Here is a 23,924-nt window from a genome sequence, read left to right as displayed (position 1 = left end):
ACTTCTATAGAATTGGGGGGGGGGGGAGATATATGCATAAGTGGGAGCCCTGCCTATGCGTACGCCTCTATTGCAAATATACGCTATGCAAGATAGTCACTCATTTACAGAATAGCACTTCAGCAGCATCGTGGTATATATGCAAATAAGTGCACATCCACACACATAGATGCTATATACGTTATAGTACAACTGCCTTTATAGGGGAATTCCCATCATGCTACCATTAAGTTACCACACAGAAACACTAACATTAATGTTATTCGAACACTTAAGGTATTGGGAAGGTTTTTTGCCCATGATGAGGAATGGATCCTTTTAAGACCATGAAATAGGTCTATTGGATCAGCAGTCGCTCTGTAGATCTGAGCACCTTGAGGCTTTTTCCTCCCATCTACCTTATAGCATTTCGTTTTTGAATTTTCCAAGCTATACGCTGTGGGAGACTCAGTAGTTGATATTCGTTATAGAAAAATTGCTTCCACCTCCACTATTTAAATGTGAAGAATACAGTAACACCTCGGTAGAACGAGAGGACATGAAATGAGATTGAAGGGGGGCAGACTCAGGAAAAATATCAGGAAGTACTTTTTCACGGAGAGAGTGGTGGATACTTGGAATGCCCTCCCGTGGGAGGTGGTGGAGATGAAAACGGTAACAGAATTCAAACATGCGTGGGATAAACATAAAGGAATCCTGTTCAGAAGGAATACATCCTTGAGAGCTTAGCTGAGTTTAGGTGGCAGAGCCGGTGGTGGGAGGCGGGGCTAGTGGTCGGGAGGCGGGGATAGTGCTGGGCAGACTTATACAGTCTATGCCAGAGCTGGTGGTGGGAGGCGGGACTGGTAGTTGGGAGGCGGGGATAGTGCTGGGCAGACTTATACGGTCTGTGCCAGAGCTGGTGGTGGGAGGCGGGCCTGGTGGTTGGGAGGTAGGGATAGTGCTGGCCAGACTTATACGGTCTGTACCCTGAAGAGGACAGGTACAAATAAAAAGTAGCACATATGAATTTATCTTGTTGGGCAGACTGGATGGACCGTGCAGGTCTTTTTCTGCTGTCATCTACTATGTGTACTATGTTACTATGTTTTCATTGACTTCAGTTATCGTCGGTGTTGGTTTTCGTCGATTTTTTCCATGAAAAATTTGTCTCAGATTTCGTCGGTTGCCTCGGATTTCGTCGGTGTGCTCATGTGACCTCACTGCTAATATTGCGAAAACAAAGGGCGACCCATGCGTTCTCCTGCTCAGTATGGTATTGTTTCTCATTGTGTGAGCATCACTCCGCGCATTGATTCACATGGAAATAATTGCATCGGTTTTCGCCGGTTTCGGATTTCGCCAATTGTTTTCGGACGGATTATCGACGAAAACCGAGGTATTGCTGTAATGGCATTTCTTCATCTATGTGGGAACATGCATGCATATTTGCCAAAATTCAATCCACGCGGTAAACATGTCCACCTAAGCACATGCTGTAAGCGGTGCCTAGTTTTAGGCACGGTGTTTAGAATACGCCTAGTTGACATCACAGCACCTAAAACTATGCCCATCCATTTACGACAACAGAAATGTGGCGTAAATGGCGGCATGCAGATTTAGGCACACTGGGCCATATTCTATAACAGTGCGTGTAAATTTTGGAACACCCATGAAACACCCATTTCCCCTCCCATAACCATGCCCCCTTTTGGCTGTGCCCATTCGAATTTAGGTGCAGCGTGTTACAGAATACCCTTAGCAAATTAGGCGCGCAAATTCTCGTTATTGCTCGTTAACACCTGTTGTCAGTGTTAATCAGTTTGTTAAGCCAATTAAGTTACACGCATTGTTATAGAATATGCTTGGCGCAATATATAGAATCCGGCGGTAAGTGCTCATGCTTTAATTTCTATTAATGGCTATGTGCTAATGGCAACATTAGCACAAGAAAAATTTGGGTGTGGAAATATGAAATCGCTAGACTAAATAATGAACAAATATCCACCATACGAAAATGTCCTGAAAAAACTGTGTGTTTTTTCTAGCAAAAAAAGGTGCCTGTACCAGGGGCGTAGCCAGCCTTCCGTGGGAGAGGGGTCCGAGCCCGGGGGGAGGGGGCACATTTTAGCCCTCCCCCCGGCGCCGCCCCCCCCACCGCCGACATTGCCGCCCCCCCTCCCGCCGCGAACCCGCCGCCGCTGCAGCCTACCTTTACTTTTGCTGGCGGGGGATCCCACTCCCCGCCAGCCGACGTCTTCTTCTTAGTCGCTTCCCGCTCTTCAATTTGTTTGCTGACGTCCTGCACGTTGTACGTGCAGGACGTCAGACTCAGAGAACAGAACTGTTCTCTGAGTCTGACGTCCTGCACGTATAATTACGTGCAGGACGTCAGCAAACAAATTGAAGTGCAGGAAGGACTGAGAAGACGTCGGCTGGCGGGGAGTGGGATCCCCCGCCAGCAAAAGTAAAGGTAGGCGGCGGCGGGGGCGGGTTCGCCGGGAGGGGGGTCCTGGGGTGAATCTGCGGGGGCCCCGGCCCCCTCAGGCCCCACGTAGCTACGCCACTGGCCTGTACTCAAACACCCTTCAGGGGCGGGGTGGTCACTGAGGGACCCACCTCACAATAGCCAGGCCTCCTGCAACTAGTCACAGAATCTATGACAAGCCAGAATTGGTTTGTAGAGCCTGAGCTCTTTCATTAAAACTTGGGGTCCATGAGTCAATTTTAGCAGACAATGGAACCCAAGTACCCCCTCAAAAAAAGCCCCATGAAAACATATCCTATAGAAGGAAGGAAACAAGGCCTCAAAGAACTCTTTAATCATTTAGATCTGCTCAGCTCTATTAAATCTATATGATTCATGAGCTCTTTGAGGCCTTTTTAGCTTCCTTCTACAGGGTATTTTTTCAGGACATTTTCATACGGTGGATATTTGTTCATTATTTAGTCTAACATTAGAGAAAGGCCATTAGTTCTGAAAATAGAATATCGGCCATTTTATTGCTGGCTTAAAAATGGCTGTAGCACATGGGAAAGACTACTACTACTACTATTTAGCATTTCTATAGCGCTACAAGGCATACGCAGCGCTGCACAAACATAGAAGAAAGACAGTCCCTGCTCAAAGAGCTTACAATCTAATAGACAAAAATAAATAAAGTAAGCAAATCAAATCAATTAATGTGAACGGGAAGGAAGAGAGGAGGGTAGGTGGAGGCAAGTGGTTACAAGTGGTTACGAGTCAAAAGCAATGTTAAAGAGGTGGGCTTTCGGTCTAGATTTAAAGGTGGCCAAGGATGGGGCAAGACATAGGGGCTCAGGAAGTTTATTCCAGGCGTAGGGTGCAGCAAGACAGAAGGCGCGAAGTCTGGAGTTGGCAGTAGTAGAGAAGGGAACAGATAAGAAGGATTTATCCATGGAGCGGAGTGCACGGGATGGGGTGTAGGGAAGGACGAGTGTGGAGAGATACTGGGGAGCAGCAGAGTGAGTACATTTATAGGTTAGTAGAAGAAGTTTGAACAGGATGCGAAAATGGATAGGGAGCCAGTGAAGCGACTTGAGGAGAGGGGTAGTATGAGTAAAGCGACCCTGGCGGAAGACGAGACGGGCAGCAGAGTTTTGAACCGACTGGAGAGGGGAGAGGTGACTAAGTGGGAGGCCAGCAAGAAGCAGATTGCAGTACTCTAAATGAGAGGTGACAAGGGTGTGGGTGAGGGTTTTGGTAGAGTGCTCGTAAAGAAAGGGGCGGATTTTACGGATGTTGTAAAGAAAGAAATGACAGGTCTTGGCAATCTGCTGGATATGAGCAGAGAAGGAGAGAGAAGAGTCAAAGATGACCCCAAGGTTTCGAGCTGAGGAGACAGGGAGAATGAGAGAGCCATCAACAGAAATAGAAAACGGGGGGAGCGGGGAGGTGGGTTTGGGGGGGAAAATGAGAAGCTCGGTTTTGGTCATATTTAATTTCAGGTGGCGTTGAGACATCCAGACAGCAATGTCAGACAAGCACGCTGAAACTTTGGTTTGGATGCAAGGTGAGATATCAGGGATAGAAAGGTAGATTTGGGAGTCATCAGCATAGAGATGGTAGGAAAAGCCATGGGATGAGATTAAGGCCTCAAAGAACTCATGAATCATTTAGATCTGCTCAGCTCTATTAAATCTATATGATTCATGAGCTCTTTGAGGCCTTTTTTCCTTCCTTCTACAGGATATTTTTTCAGGACATTTTCATACGGTGGATATTTGTTTATTATTTAGTCTGACATTAGAGCAAAGCCATTAGTTCTGAAAATAGAATATCGGCCATTTTATTGCTGGCTTAAAAATGGCCGTAGCACATGGGAAAGACCTGCCTAAGGATACGCTAATGCCACTTTTTTTTACCGCAGCTTAGTAAAAGAACCCCATAGAAGCAGAAGTGAGTTGTCACCAGAATCAGCAAAGGTCTCCCACGTAGCCCACTCACCTGAGAAACGACAATATTAACGAAAAAGATGAGCCACTTCATTAAAAATCCACGTTCAGTGCTGAAATGACACATCCCCAGGCCATCCTTAATTCAATCCATTACTCACAAAGGCCTAGTAATCTTCATAATGAAATAACTTTTAGCAGCTTTGATGTAATGCATTTTGACTAGGGCACATCAATTTAGACTCTTGGGGTATAAATTTAATTTGTCCTCTGATTAAAAAAAAAAAAGCAGGATGTTGGCACTGTTATACACACTGTGCTCTTATCGTGTTCCTTATTTCTTAAAAGAAAATTAACAGCGAATAGTTCTTGAAAGAAAAGTTGGGATATATTGACACATGCTCCAAGGATGTTAAGAATACCCTAATGGTTAATGCAGTGGCTTGAAACCCTGGGGAGCTGGGTTCAATTCCCACTATAGCTCCTTGTGACCCTGGGAAAGTCACTTAGGGGTCCTTTTACAATGGCGCAGTAAAAGGTGGCCTGCGGTAGTGTAGGCGTGGATTTTGGGCGCGCGCAGAATTATTTTTCAGCGCATTTACAAAAAAATGCCTTTTTTAAAATTTTTGCCGAAAATGGACGTGCGGCAAAATTTAAATTGCCGCGCGTCCATTTATGGGTCTGAGACCTTACTGCCAGCCACAGACCTAGCGGTAAAGAATTTGGGCGGCAAGGACCTGCGCGCATCCGAAAATAAAAATTATTTTTCAGACGTGCGCCAAAAATGAAATTACCGCAAGAGCCACACGGTAGTCAGGCGGTAAGTCCATTTTGGCGCATGTTGGGCACACGTAGGCACTTACGCGGCTTAGAGGGGTATAATCGAATGGGGTGCCCAAGTTTTCCTGAGGGCGTCCTCGCAGGACGTCCCCGCGAAGGGGCGGGGAAACCTGTATTATCGAAACAAGATGGGCATCCATCTTTCGTTTCGATAATACGGTCGGGGAAGCCCAAATCTCAACATTTAGGTCGACCTTAGAGATGGTCGACATAAATGTTGAGATGGTCGATCTTAGAGATGGTCGTCCCCGGTTTTTGGCGATAATGGAAACCGAGGACGCCCATCTCAAAAATGACCAAATCCAAGTCATTTGGTCGTGGGAGGAGCCAGCATTCATAGTGCACTGGTCCCCCTGACATGCCAGGACACCAACCGGGCACCCTAGGGGGTACTGCAGTGGACTTACTGATGCACTAACTGAACGGAAAAAGCCCTTCCCTTAGCGATTCGGAAAGGAATGGGCATGAATGAAGGAAATTGCATGCAAATGAGCTGCTCGCTGTTAGCTCATTTGTGCATGATTTCCTTCCTAAGGAGGGGAAGCCAGTGCAGAGCAGCCAAGCATTATGTGTGGCTGCTCTGCGCATGCCAAAGATGGCTTCATACATGCAGACAAGCTGTGTGTATAATTGCCGTCTACAACCTTAGAAAAACACAAGTCCAGGTGAAAACGTCCAAGTGCTCATCAGGGATGTTTTTTTTTTTTAGAGTATGGGTGAAGGACGTCCTTCGCCAAGCCTCTGTCGGCAGTTGAGGATGTCCAAAATGTGGATGTTTCTTTAGGAATGACATCCATGCCTTTACTATGCCTTTGACACCCCCTTTATTTATTAATTTGGATTTTGGATCTCATGTAGCAGCAGTGGGATTTGAACCGGCCACTTCTGGATTGCAAGACCAGAAGCCTACAGCGGGGCTTAGTAAACAGGGCCCTTTCTTATGTCAAGGTAAAAAAATTTAACCCACTAGCTCCATGCCTGCACACATAAATGTGTCTTTAGTAGTTTACGAAAAGATATCATATCACTACATGGTCTAATGACTCCAGGTAGTGCATTCCAAATCTGTGGACCATAGTGAGAATACTGAATTCCAAGTACAAACATATCTTACAGAATGTAAATCTCCAGTTACCAGAAACATCGCATGATCTGACCTCAAAGCCCTCAATGGCCTATACACAACAATTAGGGGACTATCACGCTCCTCTTTTGAAACTCATTGTTCTGGTCATCTACATATGTAGATAGCAGGTTTCTGACATCACTATTTACACATGTATAGCCAATCTATACATGTAAATACCAATATGTAAATACCTTCATCTCTCTGGGAAGAGGAAAAAACAGTATGTACCCTACGCTGGCAAATTATTATTATTATTATTAGCATTTGTATAGCGCTACCAGACGCATGCAGCGCTGAACACCTGATACAAAGAGACAGTCCCTGCTCAAAAGAGCTCACTAAATAAATAATACAGACAGACAAGACAGTTACGGGTGAGGAAAGTAATGGGAGCTAAAAAGCAGCAGTGAAAAGGTGGGTTTTCAGCATAGATTTGAAAACAGGTAGAGATGGAGCTAGACGTATAGGTCCAGGAAGTCTATTCCAGGCATAAGGTGGCACGAGAGAAAAGGAGCGAAGCCTGGAGTTAGAAGTGGAGGAGAAGGGGGACGACAAGAGAGATTTGTCCAGTAAGCGGAGTTCACGGGGAGGAATGTAGGGAGAGATGAGAGTGGAGAGGTAATGGGGGGCTGCAGAGTGGATGCATTTAAAGGTCAGTACGAGAAGTTTAAACTGAATGCGGAAGCGGACAGGCAGACAGTGAAGTGACTTGAGGAGTGGGCTAGTGTGGGTATAACGATTCTGGCGGAAAATAAGTCATGCCGCAGAATTTTGGACAGATTGGAGAGGAGAGAGATGGCTGAGGAGAAGACCAGTGAGAAGTAAATAAAAGTAAATAAAATAAATAAATACCTACCTCAGCAACTAGTTCCCCTTAAGTTTGCTTCCTGATGCAAACATGTAATTAAACTCTGGAATTTGTTGCCAGAGAATGTAGCAAAAGTGGTTAGCTTGGCGGGGTTTTAAAAAAGTTTGGATGGCTTCCTAAAGGAAGAAGTCCATAGACTTTTAAAATGGACTTAGGGAAAATTCACTGCTTACTTCTAGAACAAGCAGCATAAAATGTATTGTACTGTTTTGGGATCTTGCCGGGTACTTGTGACCTGGATTGGCCACTGTTGGAAATAGGATGCTGGGCTTGATGGACCTCTGGTCTGTCCCAGTATGGCAACACTTATATCTTTTGTGTTAGCATTTCTGAAGCCAATCATGGAGTAAATCCTCCTACCGGGATAGCTATTTCTGGTCCTCAAGTACTGCAAGTTACAATGAACACGTACAGTGGCGTACCGAGGGCGGGGCGGTCCGCCCCGCGTGCATGCTGCTGGAGGGGTGAAGAGCAGCCTTGTGCCTGTCGGCTCCGCTGGTTCCCTGCTCCCTCTGCTCCAGAACAGGTTACTTCCTGTTCCGGGGCAGAGGGAGCAGGGAACCAGCGGAGCTGCGCGGCTGCTCCCAGCAGCTAAGAGTGCACCCGGGGGGTGGGGGGGTTGATAAGCCATGGGGGGGGGGGTCATTGCGCCATGGGGGGTGTTGTGCTGCACCCTGGGGGAAAGACGCCGCTGCACCCGTGGGGGTGCGTAGCGGCTGTCAGCAGTCATTGTCTAGGGTTGGTACTGGGTTCAGTTCACAGAGGCAGTGGGTTCTCAAAGAATACACAGTGCACACGGGTTTGGATATATATAAAGTATATTATATTTTCAGATATATATACCGTAGGTTCACAGCATTTAGTACAGGTAACTGGTACAGGCTGTCTCTGGGTGTGTGTTTAGAGGGAGAAAGACAGGATAGGGTGTTGGTTCAGAGGAAGAGAGAAGCCTTGGGGTTGTGCTGCAAGAGGTATATATGTGTACAGGGGGAAAGACAGAGAGAGAGAGAGAAGTAGTGCATGCAGAGCCCGGTGTGCTCTGCTTGCAGGGAGAGAGGGCAGAGATGCCCCCCCCCCCCACAAAGAGCAGTGCCCTGGACAGAGAGAAGGGGGGGAGCTGCCCCGAGCACCATGTGTTCTGTTTTTATACCTCCAGAACAAAGGGATCATAAAACTTATCTTCTTTCTCAGCCAACTCCAGTGTACTTTTCTTTGAAGTCATGAGAGATGAGCAATTTCACCGGTTGTCCTTTTTGAAGTTACTAGTCATGGAGCCTCTATGTCTGGCCCAGGGGCGTATCTGAGGTTCGGCAGTAGGGGGGGCAGGGGCTAGAGTGAGGGGGCACATTATAGCCTCCCCCTACCGCCGTCAGCCCCCCCCCACCGCCGTCAACCCCCCCCACCGCCGTTAACACTCCCTCCCTCCCCCACCTACCGCCGTCACCTACCCCGAGGTCCGCTTCCTCCGGCTTTTTAAAATATTGCTTCAGCTGGCGGGGGACCCCAACCCCCCGCCAGCCCAGCCGCGATCTTTAACTTTTTCATCCTCGTCGTGCAGCGCGCTGTGAAAGCTGCATGCATCTTTAGTTCCAGTTGGATGGAGTCTGACGTCGCAACACGTTGTAACGTCAACATGCTGCGACGTCAGACAGACTCCATCCAACTGGATCTAAAGATGCATGCAGCTTTCACAGCGCGCTGCACGACGAGGATGAAAAATTTAAAGATCGCTGCTGGGCTGGCGGGGGGTTGGGGTCCCCCGCCAGCTGAAGCAATATTTTAAAAAGCCGGAGGAAGCGGACCTCGGGGTAGGTGACGGCGGTAGGCGGGGGAGGGAGGGAGTGAGTGTTAACGGCGGTAGGGGGGTCCGGGGTAAAATCTGCGGGGGCCCAGGCCCCTGTGGCCCCACGCAGATACGCCCCTGGTCTGGCCTCCTTTTTTCTTAGAGAGAGAGCCCTGCTCCCAGATGGAACAAAAAGTATGCTGATCAAGAGCAATTAAACACAGGGCTAATTAGGCCATTTGGTCCATTTCAGCCTCTGATTCCTGAAGGGGAAGGGGGAAGTTCTCAGAGGTCAGAAGCTGGTTTAATATTATGTCAAGCTGGTTTCATATTAATATAAGTATGTCCAGCAATAATTTTTACTTCCAGCAATCCTGACATCGGCGATCCACCCCGGGTGGCAGCCGACCAAGGATCGTCACTGAACACGTATGAAAGCTCCAATGAACGCTGTGCATACAAATGCATGTCATGTATATTCAGCATGATTATTTGGAAACCTAACCAGCTTGATGCAAATTAGGGCCAGAGTTGCCTACCTCTGTTCTAGTCATTCTGTTTGTCAAGATTTCCACAATAAATATAAGAGATTTTTACCCACTACTTCTATTGCATGGAAATTTATTCATGCATATTCATTTCAGATATGCTGATAATCTGATCGGTGAAGGGATATTCCAAGGACAGCTGGACAGTTGCTATTTTTACCCGATATCAAAATTAAAAACTGGAAAAATAGCTTACAATTATTAGATGAAATAATAAAAGCTGGACTTGAAAACTGTGATTGTATATCCCTTCTTATTGTTTTACATTTTAAATCTTTTTTTAGTTTTTTAATTTGTCATAATTGGAGGGAAAAGACTAGATTCACCAGTGCTTCCAATTGCTTCTGACAAATCCAAGCTGAATAATCTATCTCATTTCTATTGGCAGCAAATTCCATAATTATGGACCAGCAACAGAAAAAAATCCACAATCAATTCTCATCTGGCAGACAGACAGTTCATCCGGGAGACACTTGTCATGAGATCTTAACTTCCAGTGAGACGATATATCTTCAGAGAAGATGCAATACAGACAGGAACATCATTACTCAGTGTTTTATGAGTCAGCACTTCCACTATAAATATAATGCATCGTGACTTTGGAAGCTAATGTAAGGGGCCCTTTTTTTTATTTATTTATTTATTTGTTGCATTTGTATCCCACATTATCCCACCTTCTTGCAGGCTCAACGTGGCTTACATTATGCCGTAATGGCGATCGCCATTTCTGGAATGAGAACTACAAAGTAGTGTTACATTAAAGTTCACAAATGTTAAAGTAAATTATGAAGTAGGCTGGATAAACAGTTCATTACAGGCATAAGAGATAAGGGGGTTAGGCGTTAATGTTCATTGGTGACAAATTGATTGATGCAATCAGGTGTAGAGAATACGATTTTATCTGGTTCTGGTAGAGTTTTGATGTTAGGTCATTTATGATGGCTCAATATGATAGGTTGGTCTTTAGTAACTTCCGGAAGGCTGTTAAGTCGTGCATTGTTTTTAAGGCCTTTGGTAGTTCATTCGACGGTTGCGTGCTGATGTAGGAGAAGCTAGATGCATATATTGATTTATATTTAAGTCCTTTGCAACTGGGGTAGTGGCCTGCGCTAATTTGGACACATGAAATTGGCGCGCTCTGGGCTATTTGTTTTTACTGCACCTGGGAAAATTGGCCTTTTTTAACGGGGCAGAAAATGGCCGTGCACTAATATTTTAAAATAGTGCATGGCTATTTACTGCCTGAGCCCTTGCCACCAGCCATTGACTTGGCGGTAAGGGCTCATGCGCTACTCATATGGTACACAGGCAGCGTGCACAAATGTGGCAGCGCAGCTGATTACCACCGGGAATGCCCCGCGTGGTGGAAAATGATTTTCTACCACGGGAAACAGCACACACCAACTTCAAAATTACCACCGGGCGCCCACACTGCCCCGGCAGTAGTGTCAGTTTGGCACGTGCTACCTGCTGCCGCAGCTTAGTATATAGTCAAAAAAGATATAGTGGAATTAGATAAGGTGCAGAGAAGGGCGACGAAAATGATAAAGGGGATGGGACGACTTCCCTATGAGGAAAGGCTAAAGCGGCTAGGGCTCTTCAGCTTGGAGAAGAGACGACTGAGGGGAGATATGATAGAGGTCTATAAAATAATGAGTGGAGTTGAACTGGTAGATGTGAAGCGTCTGTTCACGCTTTCCAAAAATACTAGGACTAGGGGGCATGCGATGAAGCTACAATGTAGTAAATTTAAAACGAATCGGAGAAAAATTTTCTTAACTCAATGTGTAATTAAACTCTGGAATTCGTTGTCAGAGAATGTGGTAAAGGCGGTTAGCTTAGCGGAGTTTAAAAAAGGTTTGGACGACTTCCTAAAGGAAAAGTCCATAGACCGTTATTAAATGGACTTGGGGAAAATCCACTATTTCTGGGATAAGCGGTATAAAATATTTTGTACATTTTGCATGGGGATCTTGCCGGGTATCTGTGACCTGGATTGGCCACTGTTGGAAACAGGATGCTGGGCTCGATCGACCTTTGGTCTTTCCCAGTATGACAATACTTATGTACTTATGTAGTAAAAGAGCCCCTAAATTGATTTAATGGCTGTGTGCTAATGCTGAGGTGTCCTGTGGTAAAAGCCCAATGTGCACATGCAAACCAAGCACTAAAAATGTTTATTTTTCTCTGAGGGTGGGGGGGGGGGGGCATATCTTGGGGCAGAGAGTGGGCATGAAAGCATGAATCAGTTAGCACAGCCACATTACCTCGTGCTAACTGATTACCATGGGATTAGCATATGAACCTTACTAACCAGGTGGCGGCCCGACCATTAGGCCACCCGAGGCGGGGGCCTCAGGTGGCACTCTTCAGAAGCGGCATCTTGGGGGGGGGGTGACTTCGCGGCATTTTACCTCATCATGGTGACGTTCCAAACCCAGCAGCAGCAATTCCCAAACGCTGTCCTGCCTCCGTCGGCACCCGCCTCTTCCGTTTACTGCAGCTGCCTGAAGTAACTTCCTGTTTCACTCAGGCAGCTGCAGTAAAGGGAAGAGGCAGGTGCCCGTGCCGGCGGCAGGGCAGCGTATGGGAATCGCAGCCGCTGTCTGGTTTGGAACGTCACCGTGATGAGGTAAAATGCCCAGGGGGTGGCATCTTGGCCCGGGAGTGGGCGGCATGTGGCATCTTGCCTGGGGCCGGCCCTGTTACCACCTACAAATAGGTGGCGGTAAGGATTATGGCAGTTATGGGAACAGCCTCACAAGAAGCTGGGAATAAAACCCCACACTGCAGAGAAGTATTTCTTCCCTTCCAGAAAGCAAAGATCAGAAGCTTTGGAGGGGAGAGGAGATTAGGGCAATGCATTTGTGGGTAAGAGGAAAGATTTCCACCTGACTCACACAGTGGCGTAGCCAGACAGCCAATTTTGGATGGGCCTGAGCCCAAAGTGGGTGGGCACAATATTTTCTCTGCCCTGCCCTACCGCAAAACATAAATACATTAGCTAATAAGGATCCGCAAGCTTTGTCAGCTGAAGACTTTCTCTGAAGGTGGCCAGAACTCCCTTTTACCAAACTTGACAGGCAGTAGCAACATCCGTAAGCCACTGATGCCAGCACCCTATGCGTGCTTAGCTGTCGGTGACTCAAGCATGCTGTCACCGACTGCAGAGCTTGGTAGAAGGAAGTTCTGGCCATCTTTGGAGGAAGTCCTCAGCTGGGGAGGCTTGGGATCCCTACCAGCTATACAGCAAGGGTCAGAACTGGTGTTAGACATGCTAGGGCCCCCTCCCTGATCCCCTCTCCTCCCTGCCTGCCCTCCGATTTCCCAACCTGCCATTACTGTCACACCAACAGACCCTCACCAAATACAGAAATAAAAATATTTAGACAAAAATTGAACTCGGAACCCCAAAAAGTTAAACTTAGCATGTACTGCAACACTGGAGAAATAAAAATAGAAATGGATTTCCTTTTCTCCTCAACACGATACAAACACATTTGCTATGTAGATTTCCCAAAGCCAACATATTCCATTTAAAACATTCTACCTTTGTGGTCTGGACATTGTATTTTTCCATCATATTGGTTGCAGTTTCTTTTCTGCTTCCCTGTCTGTCGTCTTCTAATTCTCTTTCGAGCGGCTTCTGTCCATTTGTCTTCTTTTACCTTCACTACACCTGCTTCTGACATATTGACTGTTATTTTTAGCTGTTTCCTCTCTTTTTTCTTCTTTCTGCCTTGCTGTCAACTCAAATTTCACCCTCTCACTGTTCTCCTCCTTTTTAGTTTACAGCTACCTATCAGATTTTCATCTTTTTCTCTCACCCACTAGCTTTTCCATTTCCCCATCTCACTCCTTCCTCAGCCCTCCATTCCCTTTCATTACCATATTTCTATCCTCTGTAATCACTATCTTTATTTATTCATTTCCTTGCCACCCTCTTCCTCTCCCTCCTGGCCTCTCCCACATGGTTCCACCATCTTCCTTCCCTCTACCCTTGTAGCCCAGAATCTGCTCCCTCTTTCTCCCCACCCCACTCTTGTAGTCTTACATCTCTCTTCCCTCCTGCCCTCTCCCCCATGTTCCAACATTTCTCCCTCTCTCTTCCCTCACTCCCACTGTCCGGCATCTCTCCATCACCCTTCAGCTCCTGAATCCAACATTTCCTCCTTTCTCCCCTCTCCACTTCCTGTGTTTCTCTCTCCCTCTCATTCACCCCCAGGTCCAACATATCTCCCTCTCTCCCACTTTCTACCATTTCTCCCTCTCTTGTGCCATGGGTCCAACACTTCTCTTCCCCCCTCCCCCCATGCAGCATTTTCTCTCTTCCTCCCTTCCACTGCCATGTCCAACATTTCTGCCTCTCCCCCTCCCCTGTGCCCCATCCAACATCTTTCGCTTCCCCCTACAGCATCTCTTCCTGCCCTCCACCATCATGTCCAATTTTTCACTATCCTCCCCTCCTCACCACCCCCTGTCCAACATTTACCATCTCTCCTTCCCCACTACCCCTATGTCCAACATTTCTCCCTCTCTCGTCCCTCTCTCCTCTCTATGCAACATGTCCCTCTCCCCTCCCCATGCAAGATTTTTTCCTTTCTTACCCCTCTCTACCCTATGTCCCACAATTCTCTCTCTCTTGCCCCTCTCCACCTCATACCCCCCCCCCCCCCCACCATGCAGCATCTATCTTTTGGAAGGAGACCTCCCCCCAACTCTCCCTCTCGATTCAATGGGGCACCACCCTTAACAGCCCCGGTATTGGAGAAAGCAGGCTGAGCTGCAATCCTACATCTGCCTCCCTCTCTCTCACGGCAGCACTTCCCAGACACTGCCTACCACCGCCATGATCCTGCTACCTCCCTCTGTCTCAGCAGCAGCGGTAGCGATTCATACATGCTGCCTCCTGCTTCTAACCCAGAAGCGTCTCCTCTGCTGCATCCTGCCCCAGCAGAAACAGGAAGTTGTGATAATGGAGGCGGGACGCGGCAGAGGAGACGCTTCCGGGTTAGAAGCAAGAGGCAGCAGTATGTATGAATCGCTACCGCTGCTGCTGAGACAGAGGGAGGTAGATGCAGGATCGTGGCAGCGGTAGGCAGCGTCTGGGAACTCAGCCTGCTGCCGTGCTGATGAAGGTGCTCCACTGCTGGGTGGGCCTGAACCCAAACTGGGCGGTTACTTCCTGTTCCGGGTCAGAGGGAGCTGCAGGCTGCAGCGAACGCGCCAACTCAGCCAACGCTGAGCAGGCGCGCGCTGCGGCACCCCCCACAGCGGCGTGCACCCGGGGGGGGTTCTTTCGCCGGGGGAGTGCTTTGGCGGGGGGGGGGGGGGCGTCCGCGCTGCATCGGGGGGGGGGGGGGGGTGGTGCTGCACCCGGGGGGCGGGGCACCGCCCCGGGTGTCCGCCCCCCTAGGAATGCCACTGGGTAGGTATAGCCCTTCTCTCCTGAGTCAGCTTGCAAGAACTCTGGGATAAAGACTGAGGGCAAGATGCACTAAAGTCATCGTTAGAGCCGTTCTGTACCGAATTCCATAGCGAATCGGTAGGGAACGGCTATGCCTCAAGGAAAGGGAATGCAAATGAGCTACTCGTTGTAGCTCACTTGCATTTTCTATTCCTTCTTAAAACAGTCGGAGAATCGGCCGGTCAAGCATGCGCAGAGCAGCAAAGCGTTACGCTGGCTGTTCTGCGCATGCCAAATACGCCTCCCTGTGCTGCCCGAAGACGCCGCACCGCTCACCCCTCCCCCCCCTGCAATAATAAAAACAGAAGTGCAGTTGAGGCCGGCCACTGAGAAAAGGCGTCCGTTTTCACCGTCATTCACCTCCGCAATAATAAAGAACGTCTTTTTTGGCTGTGCTTCACTCAGCTGAGAGACCTGGAAGTCTCTGAGCCAATCACAGCACCTTTAGCCGAGCTGAACGCGCTGTGATTGGCTCAGAGACTTCCAGGTCTTTATTATTGCGGAGATGAATGACGGCGAAAACGGACGCCTTTTCTCGGTGGCCGGCCTCAACTGCACTTTTTTTTAATATTGCGGTGGGGGGCAGAATGACTGCGAAAACGGACACCTTTTTCCGATGGCCGGCCTCAACTGCACTTTTTTTTATTATTGCGGCGGGGTGCGGAATGATTTTTATAGCGGTTTTTCATCAGTTTTCGATCCCGCACAGCCCCAACGAGAGGTACAGACCTCTTGTTAGAGTTTCCAGCGTTAAGGCAATCGGAAAAGCTTAGTGCATCTCATTACAATAGGGTTTCTACACAATTTGCTCATCTGCATTCCGTTTTCGTTAGCTGCTACCATCGTCGTAAAATGGCTTTTAGTGCATGCCAGGGTTTTCTACTTGTTCGTTAATGACTCGTTAATGGCTCGTTAGGTTTAGTGCATCTGGCCCTGAAAGCCCAAACTGATGGACCTGGAAAGCCTCATGATTTTTGTACAGCTCAAGGAAAGGAGTAAAGGGAAGGAATTGGAACAATGGCACAACGCTAAGTAAAGACTATTACCCAATGCAGTGAAACCAGGTGAATCTATGTTTTTATTCTGTTTTCTTTCTCCTTGTAAAATAGTTGTGGGGGGAGAAGGATAGCAACGTTTGTTTACTACTTTGTATTGTCCTAGGGAAGGGGCTATAAGTCAGTGTTTTCTCATATACTGAAGAACTGCTGAAACCCGAACAGATACTTAGATGACTTGTTTCTGGAGAAAAAGAGAATGATCCTTAATTGCCTGAAGGTGAGTTTCTTAGAAAATAAAGCTAGAAAAGACTGTTCTGGAGGGTTTGGTTTAGAAGTCACTAATGGAGCTTTGAGGCTCATTTGCATAGAAGTTCTGATCTACTTGATCTGACTCTCTTTCTGTGTTTTAAACCTTGGTAAAAGTAATCCAAATACTTATATGTTAGAAGGAGTGAAAAGGTAGCTCTGGATCTTTTTGTGTTTATATCAAGTTTGGTAGATTGGATGTTAATCTAGTGCCGACCTTAAGTTAAACAGGGACATGAAATAAGAGACTACAGACAGGGGTATAGCCTACTGAGTGTCAAAGTTGCCAGTTGGGCGGTTTTATCGCCCAATTGGGCGGGTTTTCGCCAGCGGCGGCAGGAACATTTTGCCGGCCGCGGGATGTGGTTTTTTGGGTGGTTTTCCCGTCGCCGCTGTGTGAGTTCGGAGGTTTTTTCCGGGGCTTCTATTGGTCCAAATTGGACCAATAGAAGCCTTTCAGGGGCGGGGTTGACATCAGGGATGACGTAGGGGCAGGGCTAATGACGTGGGAGGTGGGGTTAGTGACGCGGGGGGGGGGGGGGGTTAGGTGACGCGGGAGGCGGGGATTGGCTACGGGCGGTTTTTGGGCGAGTTTACGGCTTGTTTGGGGCTGGGAAAATTTTTCCCAGCTGGCAACCCTGCTGAGTGTGGCTATTTCCACTTATTGTAGTCAGGGGTGCTTTTCCTACCATCTGAGATCTTCCCCTGGGGGCTCAAGTGCTACTTCTTTGTAATAGAAATGCACTAATGACAACATGGCCATTAATTTTGAAAATGGAAAATCAGCCTATTGCAGTAAAGCCAGCCTTAGTATGCTAAAACCACTTTTTACTACAGCTTAGTAAAAGGACTTCTATATAAGTTAAGTTGGTATTTGGTAATGGGATTTGATGTACTGCTTTTCTGTGATAAAGTCAAAGCAGTTTACATGAGGAGTAGCCTAGTGGTTAGTGCAGCAAACTTTGATCCTGGAGAACTGAGTTCAATTCACACTGCAGCTCTTTGTGACTCTGGGCAAGTCACTTAACCCTCCATTGCCCCTGGTACAAAATAAGTCCCTAAATATCTGTAAACCGCTTTGAATGTAGTTGCAAAAAAATCTCACAAAGGCGGTATATCAAGTCCCATTTCCCTTTCCCTTTATTATATACATGTACTTTCTCTGTCCCTAATGGACTCATAATCTACGTTTCTGTTTCTGGGGCAATGGAGTGTTAAGTGATTTGCCCAGAGTTGCATGGAGTTGTAGTGGAACTTGAACCCAGTTTCCCAGCGTGTTGCACTAACTTATAGGCACTTAAGTGTTATTTCTGCATTTAGGCACATAAGTGTGTATATATGTGCGCAAATGCTAATATGCTCTCCTACCAGCAGAGGGAGACAGAGAACTACTAACTAGTGACACCTGTATAAGGAACTGTGCAACCCTGACCAGCTCAGTATTTCTCAGTCTCCCAGCAGAGGTAGGTGAGTCCGTGCAACCCGGTCCTTCTTCGTTTTTTCTTTTTATTAGGAGCACCGTTTTTGGCCCCATTTAGCCTAATTCTAAATTGATAAGGGTGCATAATGCCTGAAGCTTTTTTCCTTGGGGGGCGTTTGGTTAAAAAAAAAAAGAATTGGAAGAAATTATTAAATTATGAAATTAACAGAAGGAACAGGAAGAGCAGAAGAGCAAATTTAAGGCTTTTGGGTCTTGGGCTTTGGCCCCAGCACCATGTTGGGGGTGCACACTCCGGATTTATGCATACATAGGACTGAATTCTATAAATGGCGCCTAAAAAATAATTGCCAAAAAATAATACTGAGTGTTATTCTACAAACGGCGCTTAAAGTTAGGCACCATTTATAGAATAGCACTGGGAACCGTAACTGAATTTAGGCGCAACCATTTCCACCAAGCAAACCTTGATGTAAAACCCTGCACCTAAATTAGGCATGGATTAACTTTTATTCTACAACTTAAAGGAAAGCCCCTGATCCACCCATGGCCATACTCCCTTTTTGAACCCATGTGTAACATTTACTCCTGGATCTCCTGTCTCAATTTACATGTGTAAATTTTAATTAAATCCAATTAACGCCAATAGTTGCTTGTTAAGATTGCAATTATTGGTGCTAATTGTCCCGTTATTCAATTATTTATTTATTTGTAGCATTTGTATCCCACATTTTCCCACCTATTTGCAGGCTCAATGTGGCTTACATTGTTCCGTCGTGGTGATCACCAATTCCGGAATAGAGCAATTCATAGTTAAGATGGAGATGACAGAATGGGTTAGATATCCAGGTGAAGAAAGTTCATTTTCGTGATGACAAATAAAAGGTATAAGATTAAACTTCAATCGTGATAAATCAGCTTGAACAGTCACCAATAATGCATTTCAATCGTGAATAGACTAGTTTGAAACAATCAGAAAATTAAAGGTTACATCTTACTACTACTACTTAACATTTCTAAAGCGCTACTAGGGTTACGCAGCGCTGTACAATTTAACATAGAGGGACAGTCCCTGCTCAAAGAGCTTACAATCTAAAACCAGGGACGACCATCTCAAAAACGACCTAAGGACGACCATCTCTAAGGTCGACCTAAATTTGCTGATTTGGGCGTCCCCGACCGTATTATCAAAACGAAAGATGGATGCCCATCTTGTTTCGATAATGCAGGTTGCCCCGCCCCTTGTGTAGTTCTGGTGGAAATTTCTTACCGGTGTTTAGGATGGATCTTTGTGGTATGCCTTTTTGAATAGGTTGGTTTTCAGTAATGTTCGGAATTATTTTATGTCGTGCGTTGTTTTTATGGATTTTGGTAATTCATTCCATGTTTGCGTGCTTGTATAGGAGAAACTGGACGCATATGTCAATTAAATTTGCTTCCTACAAAAGGTATGGAGGATGGGAGTGGGCCTCCGCTAGACCACTAGGGTATGTTACTTCTGACTTGGGGGGGTAGGGGGCTGGGCCAGACTAGGCCTCGCCTGGCCAGGAGGGGGACACTGGACCACCAGGGTATTTTGTGACTTGGGGAGGGAGGGAAGGAGGGTTGGGGTTGATGCTCGGGAGAGGGATCCATTAGATCATCAGGGGGGGAAACCCATCCAGGCTAGAGTGCTTGAGTTGGAGGGAAAGAAGATGTGTCACTAGACATCTCTTCTCTCAACCAACCCTTCTGATGCTGCTCCTGACCTCATAAAACGTTTCTGGTGCTAAACATGGTTGAGAAGCTTTTTTCTTTTTTTGGGGGGGGGGGGGGGGCATAGCTGTGGGGTATTTATGCTAGACAAAAACAAAAAAGGAGGTAAAAACCCTCACGAAACCGTGAGATACAAAACAAAAAGTGAGGAGAATGGATGAGGATACCAAAAAATATGTGTTTATTCACATGAAAACAATTTTTAAAAGATAACAAAAATAACAAATTGTGCACGAAATGGACCCGACATGGCCGTGTTTCGGCCCTAAGGCCTGCCTCAGGGGTCTTTGCAACCTCGGAATGTGTGCTCCAAGGGAAATATCGAGACAAAACTCTCTTAGGTCTCCTCTCCGAAGAGATATCTACAATTGTGAAGTATATACTTCGGAGAGGAGACCTAAGAGAGTTTTGTCTCGATATTTCCCTTGGAGCACACATTCCGAGGTTGCAAAGACCCCTGAGGCAGGCCTTAGGGCCGAAACACGGCCGTGTCGGGTCCATTTCGTGCACAATTTGTTATTTTTGTTATCTTTTAAAAAAAATTTTCATGTGAATAAACACATATTTTTTGGTATCCTCATCCATTCTCCTCACTTTTTGTTTTGTATTTATGCTAGAACCATTACAGCATTTGGTGCAAAAGTGTGCACAAACCCGGCGCTAACCCTCTTTTAGCACTGCCATTAGTTATGAGCATTGGCCCCAGAAAGAGCAAACAAGTGTCTGAGTGAATGCATGATATTACAGAGACATTAAAGCACAGTTAAGCAGATGCAGCTTTCATAACCATTTCATAAAATGTACATTGGGAAATCAAGGCTTAACATCCAGAACAGGAACAATTTGCTGTATAAATGAAAAAGGAATAGAAAGGACAATGACTGAACACTAATCAAAACTAAACCTGCCGAGGGAGAGCTTTGAAATCAAAATCCAGACGCTGCTTTTCCAACCACTGATATTTGCCTCATGTTCTAATTTTAGTTGATATTTTTTTTGCATTAGCATACAACCAGTGGAGTAGCCAAGGGTGGGCTTCACTTTGGACTCAGGCCCACCCAGTAGCAGCACACCTATGATGTGGCTGACAGAGATCCCCAAGCCCCACCAGCCAAAAATCCCCAACAACTGTAGCTCCTACATACCTTGTAAATAGCAGATCTTTGTCTGCAGCAAGCAGCGACTGATACATACTGTGGAAACAGGAAGTTGCATCAGAGGGAAAGCTGTGGGGTCAACATGAGCAGTGTGTATTAGTTGCTGCCGGTGAAAATCTGCTATTTATGCGAGGGAGGGGGGATGTTTGAGAGACCCTATGGCATGCAGGCGAAAGAGGGAGAGACCGTATCACTTGTGGGACAAGGCGGAGTTCTTCTGCCCACCCATCTTGGGCCCAGGCCCACCCAAAATTGGGTGTCTGGCTACGCCCCTGCATACAACCACTTAGATAAGCAGAGATGTCTGAAAATTGAGCAGCTTTGAAGCAGTCTCCAGAGGTTGCTGATTCAGCCCACAAAAGAATTGCTGGTAGTAGGGAGCCCAGAACACTGGAATCAGACTCAAAAAATTCACCCTCTGACTTTTGTGTTGTGTTACAGCATTAGACTAACTGTAATTCATTACTTTATGAACCTTGCAGCTAGTTCAAAATGCAACTACCCATCTTACGATTTGCTGAAAAAGTACATAATATCTAACTGCAAGTCTTAGCATGTTGCACTGTTTTCCTATTGGTGTACATTCTCAGTTCAAACTGTTCCTTTCGCTTTTTAAAGCTACTCATGATCCAGCACTGATGACTTTTGCAAGAAAATTTGAATATGCATGGGCCTGTATGTCGTTTTCATTCCTTTCAATAAACGCACAGTTAAGTCTCATTCAGGGGCGTAGCCAGATAGCAGATTTTGGGTGGGCCTAGGCAAGAAGCGGGTGGGCACCAAATGTTCTCCCCCCCCCCCCCCCCCCCCCCCCACCACCACCACTAAAAAAATATCTCAGCTGGTGGGAAAATGCTTCTCTCCACCTTGGTAGTCTACAGCAGGCATGCGCTGAAAACTGAGCATTCACAGGTGCCAGTAGCATGGAAAGTAGCATTTTCGTTACCATCGGGGGGGAAGTCTTCAGCTGGCAGAGCTTGGGATCCCTACCAGCTACTGCTAAACATGTGCTACTGTTGGGTGGGCCTCAGCCCTAAGTGGGTGGGCCCCGGCCCACCCAGGCCCATCTGTGGCTACGCCACTGGTCTCATTCCATCTGCGGTCTTTCAAAACTTCCAAGTCAAAATTGTGGCCTTCGGTGACTCCTGATTTTTACGTAGAGTCGGAACGTTAGTTTTTTTCCAAGAAAACAGAAACCTACTTTATCGGCACAGGCATTTTTGTCTATTTCTTAGATTGTCACATCAACATCATATTCAACTAGTTTTTGTCCTTGATGACGTGACGCTGGATTGTTTTGTTTTCCTATGCTGACTTTAAAGGGTATCTATATATATAAAAGGCAACCCCAACATTCTGAAGCCTCCACGGAAGTTGAGGCGCCCGAGATATCCGGTGTGCCCTGGAGTGTCTGCACCGCCCTCGCGTCAAAACGTCATGACGCGTCAAAACGTCATGACGTCGAGGGCGGAGCTATTGACACTCGAGGGCCGAAACGGCCCACAGCAAACAAGGCAAGTAGCTTCGAGGGACGGAGGGAGGGGGCCCCTTGCTAGCGCCCGTTTCATTCCGCTCAGAAACGGGCATTTTTTCCTAGTTTTTATATAAAAAGGATTTTTTGCGCGTACACCCTATCGCATGTGCCTATTAAAATTTACCTGACTAGACTGCCCTCCCCCGGGAGGTGGTGGAGATGAAAATGGTAACGGAATTCAAACATGCGTGGGATAAACACAAAGGAATCCTGTTCAGAAGGAATGGATCCTCAGGAGCTTAGCGGAGATTAGTTGGTGGAGCCGGTGGTTAGGAGGCGGGGCTAGCGCTGGGCAGACTTCTACGGTCTGTGCCGTGAGGATGGCAGATCCTAATCAAGGTAAGGTATACACGAAAAGTAGCACATATAAGTTTATCTTGCTGGGCAGACTGGATGGACCGTGCAGGTCTTTTTCTGCCGCCATCTACTATGTTCTGGGGCGTTCATCCGCTGTGAGGAAAGTTCATGTTATGGTACTTTGCGGTGTAACACTGCTTTGGAAGCTTCAAATACTGAAGAGGCAGATGGAGCTAGCTGGCCATGAGGCAACTATGGTTTTTCTGTGCTAACACATGCGTCCAGCTTCTCCTACATGAGCACACAGTTGTGGAATGCACTACCAAATCACTTGAAAACAATCAACGAAATAAGTAACTTTCGCAAATCGTTGAAAACCTATCTCTTCACCAAAGCCTACCACGAGAACCCATAACTAACTACAACACATCACCACTTCTCCCTTTTAATGATTGTCTTCTTTCTATAATTGCTTGATTAGATCGACTTGTTATTCTTATTATCCTTAATATCTCTGTAACACCAATTGTATGGTGATGCCATAACAGGTCTTTGTAAGCCACATTGAGCCTGCAAATAGGTGGGAAAATGTGAAATACAAGTGCAATAAATAAATAAATAAATAAAATGTTACTATGTTACTATCCAGCTTATTTTCGAAAGGAGAAAAACGCCCATGTTCGGGAGATGGGCGTCCGTTTCCCGTGGGCGGCCAAATCGGTATAATCAAAAGCCGATTTTGGTCGCCTTCAACTGCACTCCGTCGCGGGAACGAATAAAGTTGACGTGGGCGTGTCGGAGGCATGGTGAAGGCGGGACTGGGGCGTGGTTATCGGCCGAGCAGAGATGGGCGCGCTCGGCCGATAATGGAAAAAAGAAAGACGTTTTTAACGAGAATTTAGGACACTTTTTTTGGACCCTTTTTGCTCACGAACAGGTCCCAAAAAAGTGCCCTAAATGACCAGATGACCACCGGAGGGAATCGGGAATCACCTCCCCTGACTCCCCCAGTGGTCACTAACCCCCTCCCACCAAAAAAACCCACTTGCAAAAAACCTTATTTCCCAGCCTGTATGCCACCCTCAAATTCCGTACCCACCTCCATGACAGCAGAATGTGTTAGATCCTCTCACAGCCTTTCCCTGGGTCAGATGTGGCTCTCGGGTGCACTGCAGGGTCACATCAGCATTGCATTGTGGTGGGTGTAGGGTATTGGGCTCCGTGATTTCACTAGCTTGTGTTACAGTCTCACAATGTTGGTAGTTGGTAGGCTCTTCTCCCATGGTGCTTTCCCTCTGCTTACTGGGTCAGAGTGTGCCCTGTTTTGTTTCCGGTAGTCCACGAGGTAGTGGCCATTTTTGTAAGTCTGTTTTAGATCCCTTTCGTGTGTTAGCCACGTTACAGAACTT

At 46.7% G+C, this 23,924-nt stretch overlaps 1 protein-coding gene across 2 annotated transcripts in view; it reads right to left on the bottom strand.

Annotated features, from left to right (window-relative positions):
• Positions 1 to 23,924, bottom strand: part of SV2B (synaptic vesicle glycoprotein 2B) — a 144,353-nt gene that overhangs the window by 78,914 nt on the left and 41,515 nt on the right. The gene's annotated exons all lie outside the window — the stretch shown is intronic.

This window comes from Microcaecilia unicolor, chromosome 1 (genome assembly GCF_901765095.1).
Source record: "Microcaecilia unicolor chromosome 1, aMicUni1.1, whole genome shotgun sequence".
NCBI lineage: Eukaryota > Metazoa > Chordata > Amphibia > Gymnophiona > Siphonopidae > Microcaecilia > Microcaecilia unicolor.
Note: the sequence above shows the minus strand (reverse complement) of the source record. Positions and strands in the feature narration are given on the sequence as shown.